Source organism: Amblyomma mixtum, chromosome 1 (assembly GCF_055824585.1).
Source record: "Amblyomma mixtum isolate Tamu chromosome 1, ASM5582458v1, whole genome shotgun sequence".
NCBI lineage: Eukaryota > Metazoa > Arthropoda > Arachnida > Ixodida > Ixodidae > Amblyomma > Amblyomma mixtum.
Window position 1 is genome coordinate 209,428,903 of NC_143012.1, and position 18,595 is coordinate 209,447,497.

Below are 18,595 nucleotides of genomic sequence, written 5' to 3' on the forward strand. Positions count from 1 at the left end.
TCGAGTAGGGCTTCGAGCGAACCACTGCGGCATAGAGAATATGCTGCAAAGCATTTCCCTTCCAAGACAGCAACCGGTTTCACTGCGCTTTTCCTCTGACCTCCCTCTTGACGCTGGCATTGTTATAAGCGCAGAACAGCTGTGCTTGTGGTGTAGTGGTTATCACATCCGCCTAACACGCGGAAGGTCCCAGGTTCGATCCCTGGCAGGCACAGGAACGAAATTTTTTGTCACAGTGCCTACAAACTGCATTTACATTTAGGTCTAGTAGTTTATTCTCTTCTTGCACGTGCGCCAACTAACTCGATAACAAACGTTCGTGAAACATTTTATTCAGGTTATTTTCATGGCTCTTAAGGTGGGATCAGTAAAAGGGATTAGATGAAGCAAATTACAAGCGGATGTCCGGCTTCGAGGACACATTCCAGATATGGCTGAAGGATGCCTCACTTAGGGTTATATTTTATCTTCTTAGGTGATCCAAACCACTTCTGAATCAAGGCTCCAAATATTGGAAGCTTTTCATTCTTTATCGTTTAGAACCATCCATTAAGACAGTTGGCGCGTGTCATTCAGTTAAATAAAATACACCGCTAATCGGGGAAGGAGGAAGTTTCGCACTGACCTTGTTTTATGTGTCGCTTTGTAGAAGGTGTTTGGCGACTGTGCGACGCACGTGATGTGACTGAGACGGTACACTCCTTGAAGGCTGGTAGACAGAGTAGATAGACGCACTCCATCCGCCGGTCGCCAAGCACCCCAGCTCTCTTTTTCTTTCCTCACTTCCTCCCCCTGTTTGCCATCTATAACATTCGCTGCAGAACCCTAATTTGCGCAGGCTGTCCGTCCGAACAAAGCGATTAAGTTTATCTCCTCCAAAAAGGCGGTAAAAATATTGCTTAGTTTTCATGTACATTTATTTGCCTGGTTTGGTGGCTCTGAGCCTTGATGCTGCTTTAAAGACAGACATTTTCTGCCTTCCGTATATTCAAAAGCCCGGGACGATGAGACCTCTGATGCGGCAATTCCGAGAACGCATCTGGGTTTATCCTTGATGATGCATTGATGCTCTCACTATAATAAATGCTTTACCTCTAAGCCGAGGTTTCACACACGGATTAAATTACCATTCTGCCTTATGAGACCCAGGTTGTTCTCCTAGAGCAGCCTCTCCCGACCAATCATTAACTGACACCTGCCACTGTGGGCAGTTTGTTCGCAGTCCGATGGGTGGCTGCTGCCTTCCACGGTGGGCAGGTTGTGGTAACGTCACATGGTCACGTGGGCCACCTGCTTTTTCGTTCTCAGCTCCGAAGCCTGGTTTTCTGCATAAAGAGAGTCTTAACACTATGGCGTTAATATCATTTCTTTACTTTCAGAGGACAAGATTTATTGCTGAATTAAAGGCCTTCAAAACTGAACGTCCGCCCAGTTTTTAAATTTTCTTTATCGGCAGTGTAGTTCAAATTATCTGACGTCAAACATACGCGTTTCAAAGGTCGTTGAGTAGCCCTTCCCGCGTTGCATATTTATAAAGTGACGTCGCTGCACTGAGTATTGTCGCCAAAATCGCAATAACTGCTTCTAGATAAAAAAAAAGCACAAATGGCATCGGTATTTGCTGCATTATATATGCAAGCGACACCATGTGTAACGCGGGAGAGCCAACTCAACGAGTTTTAAAAAGCGTGGAAGCTGCGACAAATGTTGAGTCGAATGCTATCGCATTCCACTCTAAAGGTAACTTGCCCGTCCCCAAGTAGTTTATTTTTTTCTTGGCTTGAGGGGGTGGCGGGACTGGCACTACTCATGTCGCCCATCCCCTCCCGTTCTCTATTAACGTCTAAACATCAAGGGTCCCGTTGCGCAGAAAATTCGGTGTCGCCGGCGTTGTCGGTGTTGTCGACATCGTGGAAGGCATTGTAAGCGATAAACATGGTGGCTCAGGCAGCCACCCCGTAGAAGCAACCTAGACAGTCTCCCTCGGTCATGTGACCCCATGTTGTCATCACAACCTGCCCGAAGGATTGTGAGCAAACTAACCACTCTGGCAGGTGGCAGTTAAATTAATGGCTGATTGCGAGATGTTGCTCGGGAAGACCAACATGGGTCGCACAAGCCCTACAGGTGGCAGCACCTGCCAATGCAGGGCAGTGGCGCACCCTTTAAGCGATGCAACAATGCGCGTAGAGTTGTATGAGGACTCCCAGGGACACGTGAATATGAAGTTGAGAATGACCAATTCTGCATATGTGGGTATCAACTCATTAGCACCATCTCGTCATGCCCTTAAGGCGGAGCTCAAGTGGTTCCTCCAATTTTTTTGCCTCCAGCTCCCACCGGCATACGACGAGCATGAGGAGCGCTCATAGCTGCACCTTACGCACATATAAGGCACCCTTCAGGACATGGTACTTACCCTTCGGGGTAGCACAGTGGCTATGGCGTTCCGCGACTGTGTTGGGCAGGATGCACGGGTTAGAAGCCCGGCCTCGGAGGCTGATACCCAGGTTGGAGAATGGGTACGAAAACGCCCGTGTACTAAACGGGTACACGTAATTGGACACTTTCCGTAGAACTCCACTGCGGAAGTAGAGCATTCAACAACAATGGTATAAAATACAAGTGACAACACTAGTAATGCTCTAACTACAAAATAAAATAACAACGCAAAATAAAAACGAATAATATTGTAACTGTAAAATAAAAGCAATTTGAGACAAAAAGTAATAACAATGTAACTGCAAAATAATACTAAAGTAAAAATATAATGTTAATTCTATAGTTAAGTGTATCGTGTAATTTCGTGAGCTAAAAAGTTTGGTGGGTTGATATGTGAATATGTTCTCGTGTTAAGTTTCCAACATGTATATACCTGGGGAGGTGGTGCATTTCATGATGGAAAGTGGCGGTGGGTGGGATTTGATATATTGGTGCGCATTGCTTATTATTGTCCATAGCGTTTTTTATTGCTGCGATGCAGTTGGAAGAGGGAAATAAGCATTTAATGTGGCACCTTTTTTTTGGCAAATGCCGCTGAGTGTTCAGATTGGTCCGCACAAGGTTACTTTCCTCCCGTTTCGTGCCTACCGTTCCTTTCCTGCCTGCAGTTCGGGCTTTAATGTCCTTTCGGTAATGCCATTGAAATTTGCCTGCAAAGGGATTTAAGGCGCAATCATATCATCCCCGCCACGGACTACTAATAAACACATCATCAGAAATGTATATCGTAATAAGACCTGCCATTTAAAAGACATTTAAGCACTGAACTTCGCTCTTGAAATGTGCCCGTTAGGCACCCAAGATGCACACCCGAAATTCGCACAAGGACACGTGCATGGGCCTGAACATCGAGCACTGCTATCAATTAGTACTGCAACCAGCCTGTACCTTTATGTTTTCTTTATGCCAAACGGGAAATTTGTGCGATAAAAAAAAGCCATCTACCACAGAGGTAGCGAGGAGGCCTGGAGATTATGAGGTTCCTAGACTATCGCACAAAAGGTTGGGCATGTGAGCTACTTCCTATTGTGGGCTCCGGGAACCTGTAGGGAGAAGAGGCGCAAGAAAAACATCAAATGTTGCCGGGGCGAAAGCACTCTCAAGACTGGAGAGGGGCGCCCGTTGTGTGCTCGGCTGTGTTGACCTCTACCAGCCTTGGCCTCTGCGGTTAGTCGGCGGGTCGCAGCTGTCTCTCTCGTCGCATGCGTGGATGCGTGCAGTCAGGACAGAGTAGGAAACCGCAGTCGAGATGCAGCTGCCATGCCAGCGAAACGTGTTGGATTGGCGGTCCGGCAAACACAGCAACGAAGCGGCTATTCGACGCGCGTAGTAAAGTGACGAAAGGAGAGCTGCAGTGGCCGAAAAGGCGACAGCGTGACGCGCCAACCAAACTAAGGCACAACCGCAATCAGCTATCACTCCAAACGGGAATGCGTCTGTATAGAACTAAAAAGAGAGTAAGCTCTCCCCTAGCGCACTCCGTTTTTTAAAAAGACAGTGCGCTATAGGGACACTAACACGCCTGTCACACTAGCAAATTTAATGTCAGTCGAATCGAATGACATTAGCCCCTAATGTCATTAATCGACTGCTACACGGGAACATGTAATGTCATTAGGTTCGAATGATATTCGCCATCGAATGAGTTAGGGAAACTCATTCGCATTCGATCCCGAACCGAATGCGTACTCTGGACACCAGATACGCAGCAGGAACAAGCGCCGCGAAAAAATAATGTGCACACTGCCAAACTTAGAAAGTGCGTTTATTTAGTTTTGGTAAAAAAAGTTATTGTTTGTGTGAATCTGTTCACACTAGAGGCTGTCGTCGATAGCTGTTACCCTCGGTCTCAGCAGCCTACCGAAGCGGCCCAGCGTGAAGCAGCGTCTTTCCCGCGACCGTCGGTCATTTTGGGATGCCTGATTCTTGTTGGTTGGTGTGGCATGTTCATTAAGCTCGAAGTTACTTAAAGACGTAACTGAGCAGTTCACCTTTTCGAAGTCATTTCCAAGCTCCGCGCGTGTCCGCGCGCTGCCATGTCAGCCATTTTGTTTGTTTACATTTATCGGATTTGTGGTTGACTTTGTACTTGGTTTGACTTTTGATGGCTAAAGTGGTGCAGAATGACCTCAAATAATATTTTAAGCTTATAATACGGCACACAAATGTTCTCACCCGCTTTTGAAACACTGCACAACAATTTCAAACATCTTTTATGCGCGCTGATGTCGTTCAGTTGGACTATTTTTCACTAATCGTCGATGCCATCATTTTCGAATCACATTATTTTTTTCCGTGTAGCACCGTAAGAGACCGAATGACATTCGATGCATCGAATGCCATGAGGTTCGAATGACATTAAATTTGCTAGTGTTTGGAGGGTAGAGAGCGAAGCGCCGCAGTAATGCATGTAACAGACCAGAAATGGTGGGAGGAGTAGCACTAAATCCCTGCTCGTTCCTGTCCCAGAACATTAGGAATCTCGCGGCCGCAACTTTTGATCTCAACCACGTAATTTTGTGTAAATGTTGTATCTTTTTATGACGACTCAATACTCGGCACTTTGTTCTGTCTGTCCGTCTAGGCTTTAGGCGGTGCGGGCTGGGCAACATTCTTTTTCTTTCTTTCTCTCTGTCCACACTAATATATTGTCACGTGCTGCGCATGGGCCCTGAGGAACGAAGAAGATGTGCGCAAGCTAGAAGAAAACTCGCGAAGAGCAACACTCGCGAAGAGCATGCCAATCCGTTGTTGGGTCACCTGCTAGCCGAACAGCAGAGTGATGCTGGCAGCATGGATCGATTGGTGCGGGATGCAGCCCAGGGACACCTGGAAGTGGTTCGCGACCACCTTGCAAAGCATCCAGACAGGGTCAACCAGAAGAGCTCTGGCAAGACAGCCCTGCAGGTGTCCAGCCACCAGGGTCATCGAGAAATCGTGGAGTTGCTGCTCCAGTGTGGTGCCGCGGTTGATGCCCAGGATGACGACGGTGACACGGCGTTGCACTATGCTGCGTTTGGCAACCAGCCTGCAATTATGGAGATCCTGCTGAAGGCGGGGGCCAACATCAACGCCGTCAACCGGGCAAAGTGCACCGCGCTGCATGTGGCAGTCAACAAGCAAGACACCAACTGCATACGGGTCCTCCTCAAGTTCCGAAGCATCCTCAACATCAACATACAAGACACATTTGGAGACACGGCACTACATGATGCAATTGGCAAAGATTGCGTGGAGATTATTGACCTGCTTATCAGCGTGCCGGAAATCGACTTCTCCTTGAAGAACAAGCGGGGTTTCAACGTTCTGCACCATGCAGCGCTGAAGGGCAACAATTTTGCAACGCAGAAGTTGTTATCGAGAACACGGAAGATTGTTAACATCAAGAAGGACGATGGCTTCGCAGCGCTGCACCTTGCTGCTCTGAATGGCCACTTCTCGGTGGTGGAGACCCTGCTTACACGGGGCCAGTGTGACGTGCATGTGCGCAACAACCGCAAGCAAACGCCGCTGCTGCTGGCCGTCAGCCAAGGACAGTGTGGCATTGTTGAGCTGCTCATCGCCATGGGGGCCAACCTCGACGCACAGGATGAGGACGGTGACACTGCGCTGCATCTGGCCCTGCTGAAGCGCCAGGCACTGCAGATGCCCGCTAACACTGGCGAGGCGCCTGCCACGGCCTTGATTTCCAGTCAGCTGGCCTCGTCAGCCCCTCCTGAGATAGAGAACAGCAGCAGTCTGGCTCTCGCCTGCCTGCTCGTCAAAGAAGGGGCCGACCTCCACGTGCCAACCTGGCGGGGCGCACACCGCTCGACTTCGCTGGCAGCCCAGCCATTCAAGAGCTGCTTCAGCACTGGAGCACCCTGCGGGAGAGTGCGACTGCTGTGACGGCACCTGCCCTGGAGCTAGCTAGTGGTGGCGGGACTCTGCCCAGCGAGCTGCCTCCTCGTGGCGCTGAGTGCCAGATCTGCCTCGAGCCACCGGCTTCAGTGACCTTCGAGCCCTGTGGTCATCGGATGGCCTGTGAAGACTGCAGCGTGCGCATGAAGAAATGCCTCACCTGCAAAGAGGTCATCGCCCGCAAGGTCGATGGCGCCGGCAAGGTAGTGGTGTCGGGCGGCCGGCAGCATCAGCTGGGCGGCGGAGGAGCCGTCAGCCTGGAGCGCCTGAGGCAGCTGGAGTCCCGGCTGCAGGAGATGGAGGAGTGGCAGGGCTGCAGTATCTGCCTGGAGCGGCGGCGCAACGTGGCCTTCCTGTGCGGACACGGGGCGTGCTCTGCCTGCGCCCACACCTTGCGTCAGTGCCACATGTGCCGGAGAGCCATCACCCGCAAGATCTTCCTCTACTGAGGAGAAAAGAAACTGCACTGCACACACACACATGCCACGCATTCACATGTGGCCGGGCTCTGCTGGTTCTGAGATTATGCTTATCTTTTGTCCTGTCTGGAAGCATCAAGCATCAGTAGAAGCGCAAAAGGCTGAGCCTACAGCCTACACACACTGCCTGCACCACGAACTTTGTGCACGTTTCTTTTTTTTTTCTTTGAGCGAGACATTTGAGATTGAAGCCGGTGTTTCGCGTAGTGATGGTCTGTTCGACAGACTGTGTGTGTGCATTTGCGCTCCTGCCTTGTGGCATGGTCATCAAGGCTTCTCCCAGCGCCCGAAGACTTTGTGTCGCACGGTTCACGTCATGCACTGTAGACATAGTTCGTCCAGGCCCCAACCGCTTTTCTGTGGCCACAAGTGCTGCCCCACAAACAAAGGCGCAAATTTTTAGATCTCCAGTGTGAAGTTTGGAAGTGCATCTGCATGTATTTGTGCAAGACGTGGACTACATGGCATGCGAGCATTTTGTGTTTGTCCGCACTGCTCTCCTGTGTCCTTGAAGCACGGCGAAGAAGAGAGCCCACTTTGGAAAATCAAGATCACGGACGGGAGCTTGAGCAGCACGTGACAATATGATAGTCGAGGCTTGCCTGTCACCTGTGGTCACTCAGCGACGAGAGGATGACACTGATAATGAAGCTGATTATTAGACGGCAATCAGCCTTCAGTGAACTCAATCCATATTGGGGTGGCGAAGTAGAGGCATTTAGCATAGCGGAGACGTACTAGCGTATTCACGGAAACTTAAGCGCACAAAAAGGCGTCCACGTGACATAGACAGGACAAAGGGCTAAGATGCAACTGTATCTTACTGACAGCACGGAAACATTTATAGTGAAGCCAGTTGAACAGAACGAGGAGGGGAAGAAACGAATACATGGGCAAGCCGTTTCCTACCAGGGACGACCTTTCCTTAACCGAGAGGTTACTTGATGGTACACTGTCGCCCTGTACCACCTACTGGCGAATAGTATGTGCTTATACAATCTGACGCATGTAACGGTCCTTGCTCTTTTCTTCAGCTGTGCACTTTCTGAATAATGGCATGCACATTTTGTCGGGACCCTACAAGAGGGCGTTTCTTGGTGCGGCACAATGACCTTGAGTTCCTCCATACTTTAATTTATGCATCTTAGAGCCCGCCCTATGTTTACCCGACAGCAAGGCAATGGAAGAAGATACACCGCCTCTTCTGTGGTCTGCAGAAACTTATGCCGATGTTTCCTTTTTCATCTCTTTAGCGGTTGGTGGACGGGCTCGTCGTCTTAGCCGACAGATTGCCTGGGACAGGGGAAACCTACCTCACATTTGCTGTACTGGCAACCCTACTGGGCTTGTGTTTCCCACCAGCAACGAACTCCCACCCGGTCTCCTTGCAAAACTTTGGTTGCCGCCTCCCTTCCCCTCGATCCACGCACACTTCAAAAAGCGGCTTGCAGCCCACTTCGGCTCAGAGCTGCCGCCGCCTCCCTGTACTTCTGTTCCGAATCCCCGCCTTGGCCACCCATCTGCTCGCCAAACCTTGTGGCACTTCATCCACCAGTTTTTTTGGGTTGCCACTCAACAAGCCGCTCCCACGGAACTCCACATCACCGCCGTACACCTTCACTCAAGGCTCGTGAGGAGTCACGCGTGGGCGCTTCAATCTTAGAAGAGTGAAGCGTCCACGCGTGACCGTTGGTACCGTTGAAGCTTTGCTACTGAAATACAGTGTGGATTTATGAGTTTGCTTTCCCGCGTTTGTTATTCATAGAATGGTGTCGCTTGAATATCTAATGCAGCCAATACAATGGCCACTCTCGCATTCATGACGCTGAAGCAGTTACCGCGATTTCGGCTACAATGCTAGGCGCAGCTGCACCACTTTCTAAATATGCAATGCGGAAAAGCTAATTCAAAGAACCCAAACGTGCATTTCTGGCGTTCGATATTTTTAACCACATGGCCGCTAAGGAAAATTTAAGAACTCGGCTCCCCTTCTATGCTGACGACCTTCAAGTTCGAAATATAATCTTGTCTCGGAAAATAAAAAAAAATTAAAATGTTGATTAGTTAATTTTATTTATTTAATCGTCTAATTGCATAGCTCTACCGCGTGTCTAATATCCACCTTCTGTCCAACCCAGCTGCAAAGACCGCACCGATGCATGTCTCATAGTTGTGAAAATAAAATTCTGTAAATGTTAAAAAAAATCACCTTGTATATCAAACCCCTGCCACCACTACTTTCCATGAATTACAGAGACCCGGGTGTTCTTTTTTTTAACTGTTTACACAGAGTTATTTTAAAACCTGCGGCAGATACGTCTGTGCGGTCTGTGCTGGTGTATAGCACAGCACGGAGGACATTATGTAGTATGTGACAGAACTCAGTTATTAAAAGATTAATTAACTGAAGTTAACTAATCAACTTTCTTTTGATTTCAACGGTTGATATTATATTAAGAAATTGAAGGCTGTCAACATAGTAGCTCAGTCAAGTTTTTCAATTTTCTTTATCGGCAATGTATTTCGACATGTTTAGCGCCAAAAATACACATTTTTCAGTTCGTTAAGTTGGCTTCCCGCAATGCACAGTTTTAAAATGGCATCGCTGAGCGTAGTATTTTCGCGGAAGTACAGTTTAACTGCTTCTGCACCACAAAACAGACAAACGGCTTCCGTACTTGCTGTATTAGAAATGCGAGCTACGCCACTTTAAAAACATGCATTCCGGGAAGCCAACTTTACGAGCTAAAAAAATGCGTATTTTTGACGTTAAATATTTTGAAGTGCATTGCAGATAAAGAAAAGTTAAAAACTGGAATCAGCTGCTATACCTTTGTATAATTCTGGCCCATTAAATAAAAAGTAAAAAAGTTGATTAGTTAATTTTAGTCGAATAATCGTTTAATCTCTGAGCTTTCTCACGTAGTACGTAATGCCTGCCTTGTACCATCCATCTGGACAGATCGCACTGACGAATCTCTTCATCATCATCATCATTTCTTTTACCCTTAAAGGCCTCCGTTGAGGCATCACATAAGGGTTTAAAGTAAAAATCTGTAAACAGTCAAAAAACGCCCGGCATATACATAACGAAAACTTAACACGTGAACTTATTCATATTGTAACGTACTTGCTGACGAATGGGGGCTTTATTAGCAGGCACGAAAGGGAAGGCCAGGCAAGCTGGGGCAACAACAGCGACAGACTCCACACGGCGCGAGCCCTACTTCGTCGTCGTCGCCCTACTTCGTATGCGCCACCTGGCAATACTAGGTGGCATTATTCCCCCCTTATGAAGAAAAAAAAAGAGCGCTGTCGCTGTCGACGTAAGGGTGAAACAAAAAAAAACAAGCAAACTGCCGCAACTGAAGCGCGCGAAAACATCAGCACGGTGCGTCACCGTGTATAGTACGGCTTAAGCCGCACAACGTGCACAGTGTCAGAGTCGGGCTGTCGGCGTCGCGGTGGCGCAGCACCGTCCGGAACCACTTCATAGTTAACCTCACTCACACGCCGTACCACTCTCTAAGGGCCAAAATAGCGGGAGAGCAGTTTCTCACACAAGCCTTGGCGACGAACAGGAGTCCACACCCAGACTTGGTCACCGGGTTTGTAGTCAACCTGTCGGTGGCGAAGGTTGTAACGGCGCGCATCCGAGCTCTGCTGTTGCCCGATGTGCCCGCGGGCCAGCTGACGGGCTTCTTCAGCACGTTGGGCAAACTGTAGGGCGTCTGGGGCGAGTTGGTCATCCTCTGGGCACGGGAGCATGGCATCAAGCATGCTCTGGACTTCGCGTCCGTACACAAGGCGAAACGGGGAGAAGCGCGTAGTTTCCTGCAGGGCGGTGTTGTAGGCAAAGGTGACATACGGCAGGACCTCATCCCAAGTTTTGTGTTGAACATCTACGTACATGGACAACATGTCCGCAAGGGTCCTGTTTAATCGTTCGGTCAAGCCATTGCTCTGCGGATGGTAGGCCGTGGTCTTGCGGTGTGTTGTGCAGCTCAGCCGAAAGATGTGGTCGATTAGTTGCGCTGTAAACGCCGTCCCTCTGTCTGTAATCACGTGCGAAGGAGCGCCATGTCGCAGGACGATGTTGTGCATGAAAAACTCTGCGACTTCTGAAGCTGTGCCACGAGGGATCGCCTTGGTCTCGGCGTAGCGAGTCAAATAGTCGGTAGCAACTATGATCCACTTATTGCCGCCCTGCGACAAGGGGAAAGGGCCGAGGAGGTCCATGCCGATCTGATCGAACGGAGCGCGAGGGGCAGTAACGGGCTTGAGAAAACCCGCCGGCTTAAGTGGTGGCGTTTTCCGGCGCTGGCATTCTCGGCAGCTTTTAACGTATCGTTTGACATCAGCAGAAAGTACAGGCCAGTAATACATGTTCCGCACTCTGGCGAGCGTACGTGAAAAGCCCAAGTGGCCAGACGTGGGCTCATCGTGGCAGGCGAAAAGAACGTCAGATCGGAGGTCGGCTGGAATGACGAGAAGGTAAGGTCTATCGTTGCCTCTCGAGTTCTTCTTGTACAAGAGACCTTGCCGCAAACAGAAGGAGCCAAGACGTCGAGAGAAGTGGCGAGGTATAACCGTATCACTACCTTCAAGGGCGTCAATGAGAGGGCGAAGGTCCGAGTCCGCCCTCTGCCGAGTCAGTAGGTCGGAGGCGGTGAGAGTACCAAGGAAGCCGCTGTCGTCATCGAGCGCTGCGTCGGCAGGATCAGCTGGTGCACGCGACAGTGTGTCGGCGTCTTCGTGTCTGCGGCCGGACTTGTAAACAATAGTAATGTCAAATTCCTGGAGCCGTAAGCTCCAGCGTGCCAGGCGTCCAGATGGGTCTCGCAAATTTGCCAGCCAGCATAGGCAGTGGTGATCGGTGACCACTTTGAATGGGCGGCCGTAAAGATAAGGGCGAAACTTCATGGTGGCCCACACGACCGCAAGACATTCTTTTTCAGACGTGGAGTAATTGCTCTCGGCGCGGGAGAGAGTACGGCTAGCATAGGCGATAACCCTCTCAAGGCCGTCTTGGTGTTGAACAAGGACCGCGCCAAGACCGATGTTACTGGCGTCGGTGTGGACCTCGGTATCGGCATCTTCGTCGAAGTGCGCAAGAACGGGAGGTGTTTGAAGGCGCTGGCGGAGCGTAGAGAAAGCAGTCTGTTGCTCAGTGGTCCAGACAAAGGAGGTGGTATTCCTGGTGAGGCGCGTCAACGGCTCAGCAATCGTGGAAAAGTCCGCAATAAAGCGCCGATAATACGCACAGAGACCCAGGAAGCGCTGGACAGCTTTCTTGTCGGTCGGAACGGGAAAACGTGCGACCGCGGCAGTCTTTTCGGGGTCCGGCCGCACTCCCTCAGCGCTCACAACGTGACCCAGAAATTTGAGCTCTTCGTAACCGAAATGACACTTCTGGGGCTTCAGGGTAAGGTCTGCCGAGCGGAGGGCTTCGAGGACAGCCCGCAGGCGCTGGAGATGTTGGTCAAACGTTTCCGAAAAAACTACGACGTCGTCCAAGTAAACAAGACAGCTTTGCCACTTGAGGCCTGTGAGGACGGTGTCCATCATCCGTTGGAACGTAGCCGGGGCGGAGCACAAACCGAAAGGAAGCACTTTAAATTCATAGAGGCCATCTGGAGTCACAAAGGCCGTTTTTTCGCGGTCCCGTTCGTCTACTTCAATTTGCCAATAGCCGCTCTTTAAGTCAATGGATGAGAAGTACTTAGCGCGCCGTAATCTATCCAGCGAGTCGTCAATGCGCGGCAACGGGTAGACGTCCTTTTTGGTCACACTGTTCAGTTTGCGATAGTCGACACAAAACCGGAGAGTGCCGTCCTTCTTCTTAACAAGGACTACAGGTGAAGACCAGGGGCTTTGGGAAGGTTGAACAACGCCATCGTCAAGCATTTCCTGAACCTGAGTTTGGATAACCGCCCGCTCTTTAGCAGAAACACGATAAGGCTGCTGTCGTATAGGGCGAGCGTCGTCATAGGTGATGATGCGGTGTTGCGTGATGGGTGTTTGACGAACCTTCGAGGAGGAAGCGAAGCACGACTTGTATTCCTTCAGCAGCTGTTCCAAAGCCAGGCGTTGCTCCCGAGACAGGTGGCAGTTTATGTCGACGTTTTCAAGGGAAGGTTCGTCAGTGCCGGCTGCCGCGGACGCAAAACAAACGGGAATATCGGTAACAGGTTCGGCAGAAGCGATAGCCGTTCCTGCAAAAAGGTGCCGGTACTCATTAGAAAAATTAGTGACCAGGACCGCAGACCGGCCACCACGAAGCGTCAGTAGACTGCGAGCGGCGCAGATGCCTTGAGTAAGCAGGAGTGAACGGTTAGCCTCGGCGACTGCTTCTGCGTCATGCAAGTCGTTGCAAGTGACTTCAACCAAAACACTGCTCCGTGGCGGCAACGTGACACTGTCTGCAGAAACACGAAGGGCGGCACTGCGGTGGCAAGATTCGGCGAGGTGGGTCGCTTTACTGGTCGAAAAGGTGATGATTCGTCGGCGGAGGTCGATGACAGCACCATACTCCCGCAGAAAGTCAATGCCGATAATGAGATCGCGGGAGCAATTGCACAGAACTACACAACTGACGACGAACGTAGATCCCTGAATCTGAACGCTAGCCGTGCAAATACCCTTTGGAGTAACGAGATGACCACCGGCAGTACGGAGATGCACTACAGAACAAGGCGTAAGGACTTTTTTTAGAAGAGTCGCCAATTTATCACTGATAATTGAATAGTCGGCCCCGGTGTCCACTAATGCACTGACTCTGTGACCGTCGAGAAGAACAGGTATGTCCAAGGAAACGCAGCTGTCTTGGTCAGATGACGGTACTATCTGTTCACGGTCGGAGCGTAGCGGCGGCGGCGGGAGGTCTTCAGCGCAGCGACTCCCAGCGACCTCGCCCCCGAAGGTCGCTGGTCTCAGTTTTCCCGGCGAGGGCTCGGCGAGCGACCCTGTACTGCTCGCGGGGAGCTGTGCGGGTTCGGGGAAGAGCGCCGCAGAGAAGATGAGCGCGGCTGATGCAGCGCACGGGCTGAAAGTCGCTGTTCCGCGAGGAAGTCTTCAATGGCTGGAGGCCGGTGGCCAAACCGGGGTCTGGGCGAATCGGCTCGAAATCCCTGCAGACCGAGGCGTCGATAAGAGCAATTGCGGTAAAGATGGCCTGGTTCTCCGCAGTGAAAGCAGAGTGGCCGGTTGTCAGGTGTGCGCCAGACATCGGCCTTCCGCAAGTGCACTCGGCGATCGTCGAAATACGGGACTGGTGGAACTGGGGACAGCGGTGCAGGAGGCGTTACTGGAATCGGCGGTGGCGAAGCTGCAGCCGGGCGTCTCGCAACTTCGGCATAGGTGGGGCGGCTGTAGTCTCCCGACAGAGGTGGTGTTTCGACGGTAGGACCCCTGAACGCCTGTTGCACCTCCTCGCGAACAAGAGCGGAAATCGAACCAAGTGCAGATTGCGAAGGGCTGCAAAACTTGAGGACCTCTTCACGCACGATGGTGCGAATCAGTTCGCGCAAATCGTCAGGGTGGCTCCCGGCGGTGGCAAACGATTCGGTGACTGCAGCAGCATGCACGGGCCGGTTGTAAGTCGCAGAACGTTGTTGAAGAACCTTTTCCATCGTCGCGGCCTCGGCAAGGAATGCAGCGACGGTCGATGGTGGGCTGCGCACGAGGCCTGCGAAAAGCTGTTCTTTGACGCCGCGCATGAGTTGGCGCACCTTTTTCTCTTCGGGCATGGCCGGGTCAGCTCGCCGGAAGAGCCGAGTCATATCCTCCACGTACATGGCTACAGACTCATTTGGCATTTGAATGCGAGACTGCAAAGCCCGTTCAGCCCGTTCTCGGCGATCCGTGCTGGTGTAGGTCTCCAGCAGGCGTCGGCGGAACTCATGCCATGATGTTAGCGCATCTTCTCGGTTCTCGTACCACGTACGTGCCCCATCCTCCAGGCTAAAGAAGACGTTTCGAAGCTTGGCTGCGTCGTCCCACTGGTTGAACGAGGCCACGCGTTCAAACTCGACCAGCCAGTCTTCGACGTCTTCGAGCTGACTGCCATGGAATGGTTTGGGCAGTCGCGGATTCTGCAAGGTATAGTAGGCTGCAGCTGGCATAACAGGTCGATGGGTGGGTGCACTTGCAGACTCCAAAAGCCCGTGTTCGGGAGGTAGGCCTTGGTTTCTCCGGCTAGCACGGTGCACAGGGGTGTCCACCAGCGAAGGACTGGAGCCCAGGGTATGCGGAGGAGTATTAGACATATACAGGGATCTTACCCAGCGCCTACACCAGACTGTAACGTACTTGCTGACGAAGGGGGGCTTTATTAGCAGGCACGAAAGGGAAGGCCAGGCAAGCTGGGGCAACAACAGCGACAGACTCCACACGGCGCGAGCCCTACTTCGTCGTCGTCGCCCTACTTCGTATGCGCCACCTGGCAATACTAGGTGGCAATATAGTAAAGGTCCCATGCCGGGGCGCTACATCGAAATATTCAGTCGGAACGGCTAGTATCAGCAGACTTCCCAAAAGCAATCCCGAGAGCCTGAGCGTTCAGCTAGTTGTCGAATTCTTCTTTGAGCGTCAGCCCAGGTTCCGGAGCATGCCGTACCAATCCTGCTTTCCCACCCCACCCGAGAGGACTGGGAGGCTGCCCTGCTCGACTGCTCAACTCTCCAGGACCAACGAGCCCTGGTGACAAGAGCCCGGGCCGCCGCGGAGGCCACAGGGGTCCCGGACTAGGGATCCCTCCTAGTGATTGTGAGGACCGGGCCCTTAAGGCACGGTCCAAGCAATACCTCTCTTGTATATAGTATAAATACATGTTTTACAACACCACCACCTGAAGAACTGTCTTGCAACTAACCCCGGGGACAAGGCGCCATCCTGGCGGCCTGTGGGGATGTGATGAGGGCGAAGTCGCTGTAAGGTGCGGTACGGTCGGTGTCGACAATTTCACGACCTCGGCGACAGTGACCAGTGGACAGCGCAAGGTGATCGATGAAGTAATTTTCCGGGGATGTTTGCTCTAGAAGGCGCTAGGGGCCCTGCAGTGGCTTTGCCAGAAATATTTTTCAGGGGGTGTTATACGCCGCCAGTAAAAAAATAAAAGGAAGGAGCCTGCGCCCAAACAATATGTTAGTCGTTTTTCTGCTTTAATAAAGCCGAAGCGTTAGTTGTTTCGTTCACTGTAATATCTACATAAAAATACGAATGGATGCAGGACTCCGAGGACTTGATTCGTAAAGAACATTTATTTTCTCACACACGAAAAAAAAAAGCAATCGTACGAAAAATCGCGTCTAGTAACAATATGTTCGCATAATATGAAACAACACAAAAGCTTCTGTTCTAGAACAAAGTCAGCAACTGCGAACGAATAGCATTTGTCAAAACTTCTACCCATGCATGTCAACCTGCGCCTGGCCGCAGAGGCGCTTTAAAAACTGCACTTTTTTTTATTTTCGCAATAGTTTATGATCATTTGAGGACAATGCGAAGGGTGAAAAAGTCGGCTGACTTCAAAAGGTAGGTTTATTTGGGTGAACTGTGCCTTCGTTTGACAGGAGTGCCACACGTCGTGCGTTGGCGAAGAAGAAGGACAATTTTCTGCAAAAACTGCCGCTTCCTATTATAGAGTCGCGTCAACGTAGATCATTGTTTTGGGAATAAGCCTACACTATTCTTATGGTCGTTTCTATTTTTTCATTTTAACATAGCGATGTAGTGTGAAAATAGCATGGGCGAAAAAAAAGGTCTACAGGAGGAGGTGGAGGAGGACGCAGCGCTCAGAAAATTTCGGGGGATGACCGCCAAGACGATGGGGCCAAGGTGCACTTCATGTCCTGACATCCAGCGTATAGTTACGGTGGCTCCGGAATCTCCGTGAAGCCGCACGTTTGTTCGATGTCGTGTCTTCTCGGTGGACCGATGAGGCACCTGAGTGCTTTGGTGCAGTATGCCAGTATGTGAACTTGATAAAAATTTTCAGGATGAGCGGCGATTTATTGTGCTGCGAGATGCAGTCCTTCTCGAATTCTCGAATGGCCTGAAGCTCCAACTAAGTGCCATCGGGACAGATGTAGAGAGTAAGGGCCCGGGTGTGCGTTTCTTCAGCGTGGTCCACCGCAGGCAGTGCCGCTGTGCTGGCCTCGAGTCACCACGACGCGTCAACACACACCTAAAGTGACATCAGGTCGGCTTGCCGGGTGGTGTTTTCGCCTCGTGTTCTGGTCGTCCGTAGCGCGGCGTGCCGCTGGCGCTGCGTCTTGGCAGGTGCCAGCCTCTGCTTAGTCATAAGCACATCCTGCCATAGAGGAATGTGCTTGCGTATCGAAACAAAATCTGCTGCGTAACAGTCCTCTATGAAGAGGTTGCGTCCTTGTGCTGTCAACTTGCGATGTCACTGCGCGCCTCCCACGTGGGCCCGTATCGTTTTTTTTTTGATACCTCAAAGGCCCCTGGTATGGGGCATTACATGAGGGATGGGCATGGCAGTTAAACAATAATGGTCTTGATGGTGTTCTTAAATAGATGGCATTGATGTGATGCACGGCGTCCTGTGGTAGATCATTCCAGTCCCGGGATGACGCGACAAAAAAAGATCGAGAATGAGCGGTAGTTCTTGCGGTGGGGGCATAGACGGCCTTATGATGGTCAATACGGCTTGAGAGGCGATAAGCAGGTGATATGACCGATGCTCCTAAAGATGAATGATAAAACATATGAAAGAGGCACAATCGAGATATTTTTCGTCGCGTTTCAAGGCTGGGTAAGATAGCTCTAGATTTTAAAGCAGGCACACTAGTGTAGTACGAATAATCAGAAAAATGAAGCGGATAGCTCGATTTTGTATTTTTTCTAAGGTTAAAGAGAGGTTAGACTGGTGAGGATCCCATATTGCTGAAGCATATTCTAGTTTAAGACGGACAAAAGTTATGTATGCTAATGATTTATGGATGGGGTGGCAAATCGTAGATTACGCCGTATGAAACCAAGGGTACGATTAGCCTCGTTAGCGATGTTCATGATATATGAGATGACCATGTTAGGTTTTGCGTTACAGCTATACCCAAGTAGTTACAAGAAGAGACGGACGACACTTCTCAACCGAAAAGAGTGTATTTAGAAGGAGTATGCATCTGCCGACGATGAAACGAAATCAAACAAGTTTTGGAAATATTGAGAGACATTAAGCAACGTTCGCACAGAGTTTGGATCCGGTTGAGATCTTGTTGAAGAATGCAAGCGTCAGTACTGTTAGTGATAGGGCGGTAAATTACACAATCGTCAGCAAATAAGCGGATGGTAGAGAAAATACTGGAAGGAAGATCGTTAATATATATGAGGAAAAGCAAAGGTCCTGGTACTGTACATTGGGGAACACCTGAAATGACCGGACTACGTAGAGAAGAATGATTGTTAGCATAGACAAATTGCTCTTTGTTAGTCAAAAAGTTACAAAGCCATTCTAATACTAACGAATTAAGATTTAGACACGATATCTTTAGTAGCAGTCTTTTATGCGGTAGTTTATCGAAAGCTTTTTCGAAATCAAGGAAGAGAGTGTCAGTAGGAACGTTTAGGTCAAGGTTGGAGCTTAGGTCATTAATAAAGAGAGCCAATTGGGAGTCACATGATAGTCCTTTCAAAAAGCCATTCCAGAGTAGGGAGCCCTTCGTAGCGGTAGGTAGACCTCCTCGACTTTG

General features: G+C 50.4%; 1 non-coding gene and 1 pseudogene across 1 annotated transcript; both read left to right on the plus strand.

The window, feature by feature from the left end:
* The first annotated feature begins 141 nt into the window (after positions 1 to 141).
* TRNAV-AAC (transfer RNA valine (anticodon AAC)) lies at positions 142 to 214 on the plus strand. Its single transcript has one exon. It is a non-coding gene; the product is annotated as a tRNA-Val (tRNA).
* Positions 215 to 5,166: 4,952 nt separating this feature from the next.
* LOC149370756 (E3 ubiquitin-protein ligase MIB2-like) lies at positions 5,167 to 6,851 on the plus strand (annotated as a pseudogene).
* The last annotated feature ends 11,744 nt before the right edge of the window (positions 6,852 to 18,595 follow it).